Below are 15,619 nucleotides of genomic sequence, written 5' to 3'. Positions count from 1 at the left end.
TGCAAAGGAATCATGGAAACCTTCAGGTGAAATTTCTGAGCTGAAAATCCTGCCCTGAGCAGCAAATCTGAATTACAGTACTGTACCTATTGTCCTACCTGGAGATTGGATACCATTACAACTATACAGCAGACTGCAGAGCCTCCGAATTATGAATTGAATTTGTATATAATGTGAATCTACCTTTCCAGGTAATTACAAAAAGCACCAAAGTATGAAGAAAAGTTAGAAACCTAAAGTAGAGCTGTGTTTAGATAATGGACATTCAAATATTTAAATATTCTTAACAGTAAATAAGCTTTAAAACAAGTCATTACTGATCTTTGTAGCTGCAGGCACTGTGGAGCAATATTACAAAAGATACAGTAAAGTCAGCCAAGTGAAGTCTGGGAACTCTGCTCTGTAAACACATTAGAGATCAGAAGGCTAGTGGGCTGCCAAGTCACTGCTGGAATGGGTGGGCAGAATGAATTAAGCTGCTGAAATGGAAACTTTCTGCTGTAAATGTTGGGGATGAATTACTCCGCATTGCCTGCAACTTCAGAGGTCGGGGGACTGGACAAAGGTTTTTTTTACCTAAATGCATTCATTAAAAAAAAAAAAAAAAAAAAACTTTCAGCCTTTAGAACTACTTTAAAAACATTTATAATTCACAAAGTGCCTTTGCTAAAAATAAAGTTTGCACTCCATGTAAATGGTCCCTATCTACTATTGTATAATGGAAGGTTTTTCCTCTGTGGGACTTTAGAAGGAAGAGAGTCTTGAAAAAGTAGAATTATATGAAAAAATATGTTTTTATTAGAATAAGCTAAAACATGATAAAGATAAAAGAAAATTGGAGAACTGACAGGAAAAAATTGCAACGATACAGTAAGCACCACACAACTCTGTTAGACTAGAACACAAAAATCCCAACGTGTTTCAAGGTTGAAAATGATGAAACATTTGGAGATGATTACAGAGAGTCATAATCATGATTGTTTCAAAAAACTAAGAGCATTCTAACTGTATAATTCCTGAATGGTCACCGAATTTCAGAAAAATGTGATTGGCTCAGGCTGGGCGCTGGCTGCAATTTGGAAGTTGTCATCACCCCCAAGAGGCCTTGCTAAGCTGCCATTGCTGAGGTGAGAGAGAGATCTATCCCCTGACACCTCCCACATCCCATTCTCCTCCCCCCTTGCACCCCATTTAACCTGACCCTGGCCACCACCCAGTAATCTAAAAATAGGAAATAGCCCTTAACACTCTCTGGCTGTCAGGTCCTGTTCTGGCTGTGAGCAGTGGCATTGGGAGGGGGGCTGACTCGGGCTATAGCCCCAAGTGTGCCCCCAAAAAGCCCCAGATCTCGGTATTACCAATGACCATTATTAGCCCTGATTCCCAAGGCCTGGGGTCAGCCGGGAACTCAGGGCTATTGGCCACCTACCCTGGAACAGCTTTCGGGCTGGTGCACGCCAGGCTGCTTCTGAAGGAAAGGGGGAGCACCCCCGGTTTACACAGAGTGGGGATCTCCATCTCCCGCTTACCCGACGCGGTGAGTGATGTATGAAGTCCCGCCTCAGGCTCCTGTGATTGACGTCCTACTGGTCCAATGCCGGGACATGTGACGTCCATCATAGGAGCCAGGCCAGGAGGTGAGGCTGCATTTATAGACACTGGTGAGGCTGCACTGATGGGCACTGGTAAGGTTGCATTTATGAGCACCGGTGAAGCTGCATTTATGGACACTGGTGAGGCTGCGTTGATGGGCACTGATCAGGATGCTTTCATGGACACTGGTGAGGCTGCATTTATGGGCACTGGTGAGGCTGCATTGATGGGTACTGATTGGGCTGCACTGATGGGCACTATTGAGGCTGCATTGATGGGCAATTGTGAGGCTGCATTGATGGACACTGGTGAGGCTGAATTTATGGGCACTGGTGAGGCTGAATTTATGGGCACTGGTGAGGCTGAATTTATGGGCACTGGTGAGGCTGAATTGATGGGTACTGTTCAGGCTGCATTGATAGGCACTGGTGAGGCTGCATTGATGGGTATTGATTGGGCTGCATTGATGGGCACTATTAAGGCTGCATTGATGGGCAATTGTGAGGCTGCATTGATGGACACTGGTGAGGCTGAATTGATGGGTACTGTTCAGGCTGCATTGATGGAAACTGGTGAGGTTGCATTTATGAGCACTGGTGAAGCTGCATTTATGGACACTGGTGAGGCTGCATTTATGGGCACTGGTGAAGCTTCATTTATGGACACTGGTGAGGCTGCATTGGTAGGCACTGGTGAGGCTGGATTTATGGACACTGGTGAGGCTGCTTTAGAGCTGCACAATTAATCGTCAAGAATCATTATCGCAATCTTGACTAAAGTGTTTCACAATTCTTTCTATGCAAAGAATTCTCTCTGCTCTTCTGAAGCTACAGCCCTCAAAAGAAAGGAAGGAGAAAAACTGGGCAGTCTGCCAAGAATCCAAACATTCTTTATCAGTTGAACTTAAGTATAAACATTATCACAATTTGTCAATGGAATAGACTGTGTGTTAGGGCTGGGGAAAAAAATCGATTTAAATCTTGAATCGAGTTGAGAGGTCAAATCGATTAAAAATGTCAGCAAATCGATTTATTTGGTTTTTTTGACACCGTGCCAGTCTTGAGGAGCTGCGGACAGGAGTTTTTAGGTGAGGCTGCGGCTTTGGCCTAGCCCACGAGGCTGGACGCCGCGGTCCAGGCCAAAGCCGCGGCCTCGCCTAAAAACTCCTGCCCGCAGCTCCTCAGGACCGGCGATTAGAATCATGAATCAAGTTTCTTTTTTTTTTAAATCGCAGATTTTTTTGAGACAATTGCCCAGCTCTACTGTATGTAAGTGATAAAAGTTTAACTAGTCAAGTTATCCCATTTTTTTTCTGTATAATGTGAAAAATTTTACGTCCCGAGAATCGTGAGAGAAAAGAGACCTTTTTATTCTAAGCAAAAAAATTGTGATTCTCATTTTGGCCAGAATGGTGCAGCTCTAGGCTGCATTGATGGGTATTGATCGGGTTGCATTGATGGGCACTGGTGAGGCTGCATTGGTTGGACACTGATCAGGCTGCATTGATGAGCACTGGTGAGGCTGCATTGGGTGGGTACTGATGAGGCTGCATGGGTTGGACACTGATCAGGCTGCATTGATGGGAACTGTTGAGGCTGCATTGAAAAAACAGATGGGCATGAATGGTGAGCTGATTCGGTGGTTCACTTGACTGGACTTGCCCCCCAGGCCTAAGGCTGCCAGCCCTCCCCATGAATGGACCCACAGGAACAATCAGTATAGAGTTCAGGAATGTAAGGGGCCTGTAAATAGGACACACTAACCTCTCCATCCTGAAACAATCCCCCTGTGTGCCCACAGCAGCAGAGGCGTGAGGGTGCAGATACTGAAGGAGCACAGCCAGAGGTAAAAAAAAGGAGCAGCTGGCAGTGCTACAGGGGGAGCCACAAGAGTTGGCAATAAGACAGTGCAGCCAGCCCCCCTGCTCAGCAGGTGCCTGAGTGCTCCCTCTTTTTGAGCTGCTGGAACCCAGGCCCGGTTTGGTAGGGCTGGCTGTACTGCTTTATCAGTGACCCTGCAGGCTACTACAGGCTGTGGGTTCTGACAGCGAGGCTTCTGCTAGAAGCCACTGTCAATGAAAATGAGTAGGGCTGGGCAGGGGGTGTGTCAGCCATGCTAACTACAGGATTGCAACCCTGATTCATACCTCCCAACTTTTTGAGATGGGAACGAGGGACATCTATTACCAAAAGTATGTAGGCATAGGACACACACCCTGTCATGCCCCCTTAACCACTTTCAGACCGGACCATTTTGCTGGTAAATGACCAGAGGTCTTTTTACACTTTGGCACTGCGCTGCTTTAACTGGTAATTGCGCGGTCATGCAATGTTGTACCCAAACAAAATTTGCGTCCTTTTCTTCCCACAAATAGAGCTTTCTTTTGATGGTATTTGATTGCCTCTGCGATTTTTATTTTTTGCGATATAAACGTAAAAAGACCGCAAATTTTGAAAAAAAATGATATTTTCTACTTTTTGTTATTAGAAAAATCCAATAAACTCAATTTTAGTCATACATTTAGGCCAAAATGTATTCAGCCACATGTCTTTGGTAAAAAAAAAGTCAATAATTGTATATTTATTGGTTTGCGCAAAAGTTGTCACATCTACAAACTAAGGTACGTTTTCTGGAATTTACGCAGCTTTTAGTTTACGACTGCCTATCTCATTTCTTGAGGTGCTAAAATGGCAGGGCAGTATAAAACCCCCCCAAATGACCCCATTTTGGAAAGTAGACCCCCTAAGGAAATTGATAAGAGGCATGTTGAGCCCATTGAATATTTTATTTTTTTGCCTCAAGCGATTGAATAATGACAAAAAAAAATATTTTTTTTTTTTTTTACACAAAGTTGTCACTAAATGATATATTGCTCACACATGCTATGGGCGTATGTGAAATGACACCCCAAAATAAATTCTGCTGCTTCTCCTGAGTACGGGGATACCACATATGTGGGACTTTTTGGGAGCCTAGCCGCGTACGGGGCCCCGAAAACCAAGCACCGCCTTCAGGCTTTCTAAGGGCGTAAATTTTTGAGTTCACTTCTCACTACCTATTACAGTTTTGAAGGCCATAAAATGCCAAGATGGCACAAAACCCCCACAAATGACCCCATTTTAGAAAGTAGACACCCCAAGCTATTTGCTGAGAGGCATGTTGAGTTCATGGAATATTTTATATTTTGCCACAAGTTGCGGGAAAATTACAAACTTTTTTTTTTTTCACAAAGTTGTCACTAAATGATATATTGCTCACACATGCCATGGGCATATGTGAAATGACACCCCAAAATAAATTCTGCTGCTTCTCCTGAGTACGGGGATACCACATATGTGGGACTTTTTGGGAGCCTAGCCGCGTACGGGGCCCCGAAAACCAAGCACCGCCTTCAGGCTTTCTAAGGGCGTAAATTTTTGAGTTCACTTCTCACTACCTATTACAGTTTTGAAGGCCATAAAATGCCAAGATGGCACAAAACCCCCACAAATGACCCCATTTTAGAAAGTAGACACCCCAAGCTATTTGCTGAGAGGCATGTTGAGTCCATGGAATATTTTATATTTTGCCACAAGTTGCGGGAAAATTACAAACTTTTTTTTTTTTTTTTTTTTTTCACAAAGTTGTCACTAAATGATATATTGCTCACGCATGCCATGGGCATATGTGAAATGACACCCCAAAATAAATTCTGCTGCTTCTCCTGAGTACGGGGATACCACATATGTGGGACTTTTTGGGAGCCTAGCCGCGTACGGGGCCCCGAAAACCAAGCACCGCCTTCAGGCTTTCTAAGGGCGTTACAGTTTTGAAGGCCATAAAATGCCAAGATGGCACAAACCCCCCCCAAATGACCCCATTTTGGAAAGTAGACACCCCTAAATTTAGGGGTACACTAGTGAGACTAGGTAATAAATGGCGGGTGCCCTGAAACTATAAAAAAATAACTAACCAACCAGCGTCACCTGTAACAGTTATATGGTGATCACTGGTGAAAGGGTTAACTAGGGGGCAATCAGGGGGCTTTATGCGGTAGTATATGGGGGTCCCTGGCGCTATAAAAAGCTGCGGCGAACCTAAATACCTACCTGCCTAACTAGCGTCACCTGTGACACTAATACAGCGATCAGAAAAACGATCGCTTATTAGGCTGGGTTCACACTGGAGCGATGCGGGAACGCCACGAATGCGCGGCGGGTTCCCGCATCGCATGCCTCCCGGCGGCAGTTCACACTGCCCTATGCGAACTGCTGGGAGTGTCAGTGAAATGTTACTGACACCCCCAGATCAGTTCGCATATCGCAGTGCGATCTGCAAACTCGGATCGCATGGTGTGAACACCCATGCGATCCGATTCTGCTGCGGGCCAAAAAAAGGGTCCCGTGCGAATTTGCGGCGGGTGCGGCGGGTGTGGCGGGTGCGGCGAATGGCTGAACTCGAATCGCACAGAGATCGGATGTGATTTGCACTGCAGTGCGGTGCGAATCACATCCGTTCTCAAACCGCTGCAATGTGAACCCAGCCTTAGTGACACTGGCGACGGGGGGTGATCACGGGGTTAAACCTTTATTGGGGGGGTTAGGGGGGTACCTTAGAACTAAAGGGGGCTAACCCTAACTGCCCTAACAGTTATTAGTCACAAATGACACCCGCCGGGTGATCAGGGGGTTAAACCTTTATTAGGTAATAAATGGCGGGTGCCCTGAAACTATAAAAAAATAACTAACCAACCAGCGTCACCTGTAACAGTTATATGGTGATCACAGGTGAAAGGGTTAACTAGGGGGCAATCAGGGGGCTTTATGCGGTAGTATATGGGGGTCCCTGGCGCTATAAAAAGCTGCGGCGAACCTAAATACCTACCTGCCTAACTAGCGTCACCTGTGACACTAATACGGCGATCAGAAAAATGATCGCTTATTAGGCTGGGTTCACACTGGAGCGATGCGGAAACGCCGCGAATCCGCGGCGGGTTCCCGCATCGCATGCCTCCCGGCGGCAGTTCACACTGCCCTATGCGAACTGCTGGGAGTGTCAGTGAAATGTTACTGACACCCCCAGATCAGTTCGCATATCGCAGTGCGATCTGCAAACTCGGATCGCATGGTGTGAACACCCATGCGATCCGATTCTGCTGCGGGCCAAAAAAAGGGTCCCGTGCGAATTTGCGGCGGGTGCGGCGGGTGTGGCGGGTGCGGCGGGTGCGGCGAATGGCTGAACTCGAATCGCACAGAGATCGGATGTGATTTGCACTGCAGTGCGGTGCGAATCACATTCGTTCTCATAAACCGCTGCAATGTGAACCCAGCCTTAGTGACACTGGCGACGGGGGGTGATCACGGGGTTAAACCTTTATTGGGGGGGTTAGGGGGGTACATTAGAACTAAAGGGGGCTAACTCTAACTGCCCTAACAGTTATTACAGTCACAAATGACACCAATGCAAAAAAAAAAAAAAATGACATTGGTGTCACTGTGACTGGGGGGCAGGGGTAATTGGGGGGGTGATCGGGGGGTAAAGGGGGGGTGTGAGTGTGCCTGGCATGTTCTACTGTGTGTGTAGAGTGTTGGTGCAACTCACCGATCCGCTCTCCTCCGTGTCGGAACGAAAAATACCGACACAGAGGAGAGAATACATCACTTCCTCTCCTGTGTTTACATTACAGGAGAGGAAGTGATGTCACGGGGGATTTCCATTCGTCGAGAGCGATCGCGAGGGGGTGGCCATGAATGAATGGCCGCCCCCTCATCCCGGATCGCTCTCGAAGGAATGCCGACCGCCGCAGGCACCGGGGGGGGGCCCGATCGGGCCCCTCACCCGCGGGCAGGCAGGGACTTATATATACGCCCATATGCCTGCCCGTGCCATTCTGCCGACGTATATCGTCGTGCGGCGGTCGGCAAGTGGTTAAAGGAGAATTATGAAAAAAAAAACTAGTTAAACCTACAAGTGCTCTTTTTCCGACACTGCTATTCCTTTATATTGGCTTTTTAAATGTACAAATACAGGCATTTAGGTTTAGACACGCTGGTAAGTTAATTTGTTCCTGTCTAAATTAGCCTAAGTATGAATTTGAGTTGGACCCTTACAGTATAAAATCCTTGAGGGCAGGAACTGATGTGAATGTATAATAAAAATGTAAAGCACTGCGAAAATTGACAGCGCTATATAAATACCTGTAATAAATAAAACTGCATAGCAATTCATTTGCTAAGGCACACTTCATTGGTGTACCATTCCTGTGCAGTGTGTTGCAACTTGTAGTTTCCACCAGGGGTGCATGTGACTGCCAAGGCAGGGACACTTTTGTCACCCTATAACAGGAAGTGCCTTAACAAAGACACTTCATGACAGTATCACCAGGTATTTAAAGTATAGCTAAAAGCCCTTTTACACTGATAGTGTGGGGGTGTCTGCTGTAAAGCTGCGTTTTAGAGGCGCTTTTCGGCTGCTAGCTGGTCGCATTTAATCCCCACTAGCGGCGGAATAAAGGGTTAGAAGTGCAGATTCGGCGGGACTGCCCATTGATTTCAATGGGCAGGGGCGCTTTAGGAGCGGTGTGTACACCGCTCCTAAAGGGCCTCAAAGAAGATGCTTATAGGACTTTTTTTGGTGTCCTGCCAGCGCAGCACCCCAGAGGGCTTTCACACTGGGAATGCAGATGATTTTTTCAGGCGCTTTACAGGCGCTATTTTTAGCGCTGAAGTGCCTGAAAAACGTCCCCAGTGCAAAAGGGGGTAAAGGCAAAACTTTTTTTTGGTGTAGATAGAATAGAGAAGGATTAGAACACTTTTATGTTTATATTATTATTATTTATTATTATTATGTTTATGTTATTGCTCTCTGTACCCTCGTTAGGGAGATTCACCCTCTCCATTTGTCCTGTACACTGTTATTACTAAGGCTCGGTTCACACAGGGGGCGACGCGAGGCGACACGACTTGCCGTGCCGCGACCTGACAAGTCGCCTCCGTTCTGTACTACGGAACCGTTCTAAGAGGAGCGACTCGAGTCACTCCGACTTAGAAAAAAAGTAGAGTAAAAAACTTTTGGGCGACCTCGGGCGACTTGCATTGACTTCTATACAGAAGTCATTTGCAAGTCGCCGCTGAGGTCGCGGCAGGTCGCGGCGCAGCAAGTCGTGTCGCCTCGCATCGCCCCCTGTGTGAACCGAGCCTAAGAGTGAAATAAAATTTCTAATTTTGGTTTGTCCCCAGGACAGTAATAGAGGGGAACTCTTCCAATGAGGACACTTGTTCTGGTGACAACCAGGGATTCCCTCACTTTGGAGGGATTTCTTCTTACTTCCTGTTTTGGCTACGGGACAGGAAGTGAAGGGAAATCTCTCCAATGGGACACAGATGGCAAAAAAAAAAGACCTGACCGGGGTTATAACCCTCTGTTACTCTATCCAAAATGAAAATGAAAGTTTCTTTTAGTTCTACGTTAAATGTAAGCTGCAGATTTTAAAAATATTAAAAACGACTTTTGAAATAACATTAACACGTTAAATCTACTTTCTGATATACTTTTAATCTTGCTAATTATAGAAAGCTTAATAATACAAATACAGTGCATATTAGTGTTGCAACATGTGATATAAAATGCACAAGCCCTGGCAGGAGTACATTAAAGAGAACTTAGCTTCCAGCAAGATATGACACTGTACATTAACGTTTGTTTACTTTGCAGCTCTGTTGTAAAATTGTTTCCAGCTACTCTTCTCAAAGACACCATGGAGTGCAATGTATTCTTTTACTATCTGCCTTAGAAGAAACTGCGAGACATTTGGTTATATCTGGGCTTATCACATGAACACACAGAAGTGATGAGCAAGAAGTAAATCACAAAAGATTACTGATCACAATGAAAAATGAAACTGCAACTCTAATCACAACCCTCAAAAATTCCTTTTGCTCTTCAGAACTTGAATTGACTTGCAAGTGTTATCTTGTATGAATGTTTCAAAGTGTTTCTTTCTCAGGCTTCTTTCCCCATACATATTTTTAAGTGGTGGTGATTCTGCTGGTATAAAGGAGCAGCATTGTCACCCTAGGACAGGAAGTGTGTTGGGACTACTGAACACCCCCCCATCACCTTATCTCCATAACATAGTGGAGAGATGCTCGGGGGTTCTGAGCAGGGCTGAGAACATCGCAGAGTGTATGGAAAGTCTTGAGCAAGATGAACAGGTTTTTTTTACACATAAAACAACGTTCATTGGTATATCCAAGAGGGACCAAATAAGAGAGGTTTGTTGTCAGGGTTTATATACACTTTAAACATGTTTGTTGGAAATTGTACTTCAGAACGTTTTTTGTGAATATGGCAGAAAGCATATCCCCTCTCTCCCCTCTACCTCCTGTTTTATTTTGACTGTATGGAGTTTCAGTTAGAGAGAGACTGTCTGAACAGCTTCAGCTGAGCTCACTTTTTGGAAAACTCATAATGCTTTATGAAACCAGCGTTGTGTGCACCTAGGATAAAACGTTTGTTTACAGTGTACAATCGGCGTGAGGGCTATGTTTGCCTGCACGGGTGTTTTCCGTACATCCCCATGCAGGCATCCCCATTCATTTCTATTGGGATGCAGCCTGAATGTAGACAATGGGGGTTATTTACGAAAGGCAAATCCACTTTGCACTACAAGTGAAAACTACAAGTGAATGAATGAATGACTTGTATAGCACTACAAATGCGAACTGAATCGTCTCAAGGCGCTTGATCCTGCGTTGACTTCCTTCTTAAAAGAGGTGGGTCTTGATTTTTTTCCTGAAGGCCGGAGGGTTTTCTTCCATGCGGATGTTCAAGGGTAGAGCGTTCCATAGCCGTGGTCCTTGGACTGCGTATCTTCGTTCTCCCCTTGATTTGTAAAGGGACTTAGGGATGAGGAGGAGGTTTTGGTTAGTTGATCTGAGGTTGCGATTGGGAGTGTAGTGTTTTATTTATAGATCCGAGGAGTACATGCAAGGAAAAAAATATTTTTTTTTTAGCTTGCACACGATTGGATAATAAAATCAGCAGAGCTTCCCCTCATTTCAGATCTACCCCTTCGACTGCACTTCCAAGTGCACTTTCAGTGCAATTTCAAATGCACTTTGCACATGTAGTTTGCACTTGTAGTGCAAAGTGGATTAGTGGATAAGTAACCCTCAGTGTGTGTTTGGGGCTATGCACGGATGTCAAATTGGGAGCAGCAGCCATGTTCATGCACCCGCTGTATCCCAATTGACATGAATAGGGCTGCCTGCACAAGGATGCACCGGAACACCCCATGTGGGCAAACACGGCCCTCGCATATATGCTGTAGCATGCCCGCGTGAACAAGGTCTTAAAGTGTTACTAACCTATAACAGTAAAATCAGTGTGTATATGCAGTAAAACATGCTCGTTATACTCACAGTGGAACCTAAGCGGTTAATCCTCTGCATGGTGTAAAAAGGCTGTTTGATCTTTTCTTCTCTGATCCTCCCTTCTTCCACTGTCCCCAATCTATCACCTGATAAGACAGAGCCTTGGAAGTCACCCTACACATGCTCAGTTTGGTGTGTATTGCTGGTCCGCTGGAGCATTTGTTTTTTCTTGAGAGGGTGCATGTGATTAGCACAGGGCCAATCAGCACTGTCCAGACAGAGGGTCAGGGGTCCTGCAGCCTCATAGGACAGTCAAAGTAGAATGAAAACTCCTCCTACAAGCTTTAACGAGACATTGATAGAAGTCAGAAGACTGCTTTAACTGCTGATGAGAAAAGGTATTTAGCAGAATATAATTACTAAATCTATTGCATTTCTATGTTCTGTAAAAGACCAGATATAGTGAATGCAGGGTCCTGGTTTTAGTAAAGCTTTAATCGTCGATGAAAAAACGTTGCGACTTTAGAAAAGATAAAGTAAAACATCAAAGCTTTTCCTCTTGGCAATTACATTTTGGTCCTTTGCCCTAATTCTCCTCCGTCCATTCTCTTTTCCTGTCTCCTATTTTTAGGTTTGACTGTCATATTGCTACTGAAAAAGTCATTTGTAATGTTAATTTATAGCAAAAGCGGAACTTCAGTCATTTTTTCAACTTTCCATCTATTAAATCTTCTGCCCTTGCCGTTTTAACTTTGGATAGTCATTTTTTTTCTGCCAGTAAATACCTTATACAGCCCACTTCCTGTTTCTTGTCTGGTCATTAGTCTAGGCTTATGACATCATGCACAGCTTTTGCTCTCTCTCACTCTCCTGAGAGTTTGCCAGAAAGAAAGGGGGGGGGGGGGGGTGAGTCATAAAAGGGCCAATAAGAGCTACAGAGCTGGAGGTGTGTCTGTGTAAATCCAGGAAGTAAACAGATAGCAGCTTCAGCTGCCCACAGTTAAAATGGCTGCAGCCAGACTTAGTGGAGAGAGATTTCTGCAGCATATTTGGCAAGTACAGAATCACAGTATACAGTGGTGTGAAAAAGTGTTTGCCCCCTTTCTCATTTCCTGTTCCTTTGCATGTTTGTCACACTTAAGTGTTTCGGAACATCAAACCAATTTAAACAATAGTCAAGGACAACACAAGTAAACACAATTTGTAAATGAAGGTGTTTATTATTAAAGGTGAAAAAAAATCCAAACCATCATGGCCCTGTGTGAAAAAGTGATTGCCCCCCTTGTTAAAACATACTATAACTGTGGTTGTCCACACCTGAGTTCAATTTCTCTAGCCACACCCAGGCCTGATTATTGCCACACCTGTTCACAATCAAGGCATCACTTAAATAGGAGCTGCTTGACACAGTAAGGTCCACCAGAAGATCCTTAAAAGCTACACATCATGCCGAGACCCAAAGAAATTCAGGAACAATTGAGAAAGAAAGTAATTGAGATCTATCAGTCTGGAAAGGGTTATAAAGCCATTTCCAAAGCTTTGGGAATCCAGCGAACCACAGTGAGAGCCATTATCCACAAATGGCGAAGACATGGAACAGTGGTGAACCTTCCCAGGAGTGGCCAGCCGCCCCAAATTACCCCAAGAGCGCAGCGACGACTCATCCAAGAGGTCACAAAAGACCCCACAACAACGTCCAAGGAACTGCAGGCCTCACTTGCCTCAGTTAAGGTCAGCGTTCATGCCTCCACCATCAGGAAAAGACTGGGCAAAAATGGCCTGCATGGCAGAGTTCCAAGGAGAAAACCACTGCTGAGCAAAAAGAACATCAAAGCTCGTCTCAATTTATCCACAACACATCTTGATGATCCCCAAGACTTTTGGGACAACATTCTGTGGACCGATGAGACAAAAGTGGAACTCTTTGGAAGGTGTGTGTCCAAGTATATCTGGCGTAGAAGGAACACTGCATTTCATAAAAAGAACATTATACCAACAGTAAAATATGGTGGTGGTAGTGTGATGGTCTGGGGCTGTTTTGCTGCTTCAGGACCTGGAAGACTTGCCGTGATAAAAGGAACTATGAATTCTGCTGTCTACCAAGAGATCCTGAAGGAGAATGTCCGACCATCTGTTCGTGTACTCAAGCTGAAACGAACTTGGGTTCTGCAGCAGGACAATGATCCTAAACACACCAGCAAGTCCACCACCGAATGGCTGAAGAAAAACAAAATGAAGACTTTGGAGTGGCCTAGCCAAAGTCCTGACCTGAATCCTATTGAGATGTTGTGGTATGACCTTAAAAAGGCCGTTCATGCTCGAAAACCCTCTAATGTAACTGAATTAGGACAATTCTGCAAAGATGAGTGGGCCAAAATTCCTCCAGGACGCTGTAAAAGCCTCATTGCACGTTATCGCAAACGCTTGGTTGCAGTTGTTGCTGCTAAGGGTGGCCCAACCAGTTATTAGGTTTAGGGGGCAATCACTTTTTCACACAGGGCCATGATGGTTTGGATTTTTTTTCACCTTTAATAATAAACACCTTCATTTACAAATTGCATTTTGTGTTTACTTGTGTTGTCCTTGACTATTGTTTAAATTGGTTTGATGTTCCGAAACACTTAAGTGTGACAAACATGCAAAGGAACAGGAAATGAGGAAGGGGGCAAACACTTTTTCACACCACTGTATATAAAATAATATGCAAAGTGATTGGAGGGAAGCTTCAGAATGGCAAAGGTGTTTTTATTACAAATTATGTGAGCAGACTGCAGTTCCTCTTTAATTACATATAAAAAGTGTATTTAACAATAGTTATCCACTATTCTGGGCATGAAAGGCCACTACTGTGCTGAAATCAATGTTTTACTTAGGTGGAAAATGAATAATAATAGGTCATGTCATTTAACACCTACGTTCCTCTTATATGTGAATGCAAACTGAGAACATATTTATGCTGGCTGCAAGCCAGGTGATAGCTGCAATATCTTAGGTTAATGAGTTATAAATACACACAACTGCTCTCTGGCTGATTTCTATATTTAGCTTGCTCAAAGTATTCATATCTATCTGAATTGATATCCCCATTTTCAGGCTGGTCATAGAACATTGGGAGGAGCACAGTCCAAGTTACTGGATGTCATTAACCCACATACCTGCATTTATTCCAAATGGCAGCTTTTCGGATCTTGCCACATTTGAAGAATTATATCCGCTTTAAATGGTTGTTACGTTCAACATATAGTTCATCAGTAAAATAAATAGAAAATATAGAGTGTCTTTTTGTTTAGTAAGTTTACATTTTTATTTTCTAATATGGTACCCTTAGACAATTTTGATATGACACTTTTAAACATTACTTTCCAAGATAAATGATTTAGTTAAAATATATAGACAGAAGGATTAGACATAGTATATCATTTTAGCGAATCAGTGGCCAAGCTATACACATTCAAGAATAGTGGCCACACCATAGACATTCAAGTATTTACTATTAATTAGACGTAAGTGAGCTTTTAAACAAGTCATCACTGACCTCTTTAGTTGCAGGAAATGTGGACAAAGCATCCACAAAGGTCCTTATTGTCGGTTCTCCCAGCAGCTCAGCTCACCCTAACAGCTCACCCACAAATCAAAAAAGGAGCCTGTTATAGATAAAATGCACTGCATCAGTGACCAAAGTGTCGGAGCTAATGGAGGACCTTCACATGTGTTACAGAACATGAATGGTAGCAATGAATGAGGGGAAACTTGCCCCATATTCTTCTACACCTCAATTGAAAACATAAACTTATCAAACTCTTATTAATTTACAGCCATGGCCTCTTTAGTCTTCTATTTTCTTAACATTTTCTATTTTTAATATACTTACCTCCTCCACGCAGTGGTTTTTCACAGAGCAGCCTGGATCCTCCTCTTTTCGGGTCCCTCTTTGCTGCTACTGGCCTCTCCCTCTTGTCGAATGCCCCCACAGCAAGCATCATGCTATGGGGGCACCCGAGCCCAGCTACAGCTCTGTGTGTCCATTCAGACACGTAGCTACCATTTGGCCCACCCCCTCTCTCTCCTGATTGGCTAACTGATTGACAGCCGCGGGAGCCAATGGCTTCACTGCTGTGTCTCAGTCAATCAGGAGGGAGGGTCCTGGATGGCCGAGGGATTTTTTTCAGGGGGGACTTGGTGGAACTCGGTTCCACCACCTCTGGCTCAGACCCTTTGGTGCCTGCTCACCACAATCACTTGTAAACACAGAAGTCTGGTTTCTGTGTTTACAAGTGACAGCTCTGCACTCTGTGTGTAACCCCCATGAACTCTGCACTCTGTATGTAATGCAATCCTGATATTTAATGCCCCTTTAAGACCCTTCTACCATTTGTGAAATATGACCACACCCACTATTTGATGTGATTTGGAGGGTGTGTGGGGGGAGGGGTTTTGGGGGGTGGTGGTTGAGTTCCAGCACCTATTGTTTGAGGAAAAAAAGCCCTGAGGATGGGGGGGGGGGGCCTGCTACATACAGAAGACTTTTTATCCTAATACATAAGGATAAAAAACCTTCTGCCTTTACAACTCCTTTAACTAGAATCTAGGGAAAATTTATAACAGTATGGGGATGAGAATGGGGTGAAGTCAGCAATTAGTTTAGCTTTATTTTTATGTGGAATTTACATTTC

General features: G+C 44.4%; 1 protein-coding gene across 1 annotated transcript in view; it reads left to right on the top strand.

The window, feature by feature from the left end:
* LOC143962129 (uncharacterized) overlaps window positions 1-15,619 on the top strand; it is a 350,250-nt gene that overhangs the window by 47,024 nt on the left and 287,607 nt on the right. The window lies entirely within an intron of this gene.

The sequence above is a fragment of the Lithobates pipiens genome, unplaced genomic scaffold, assembly GCF_037356315.1.
Source record: "Lithobates pipiens isolate NorthernLeopardFrog02 unplaced genomic scaffold, aLitPip1_a1.2 Scaffold_8, whole genome shotgun sequence".
Taxonomy (NCBI): domain Eukaryota; kingdom Metazoa; phylum Chordata; class Amphibia; order Anura; family Ranidae; genus Lithobates; species Lithobates pipiens.
The sequence above is the reverse complement of the archived record's forward strand: the minus strand, read 5'-3'. Positions and strand labels throughout refer to the sequence as shown.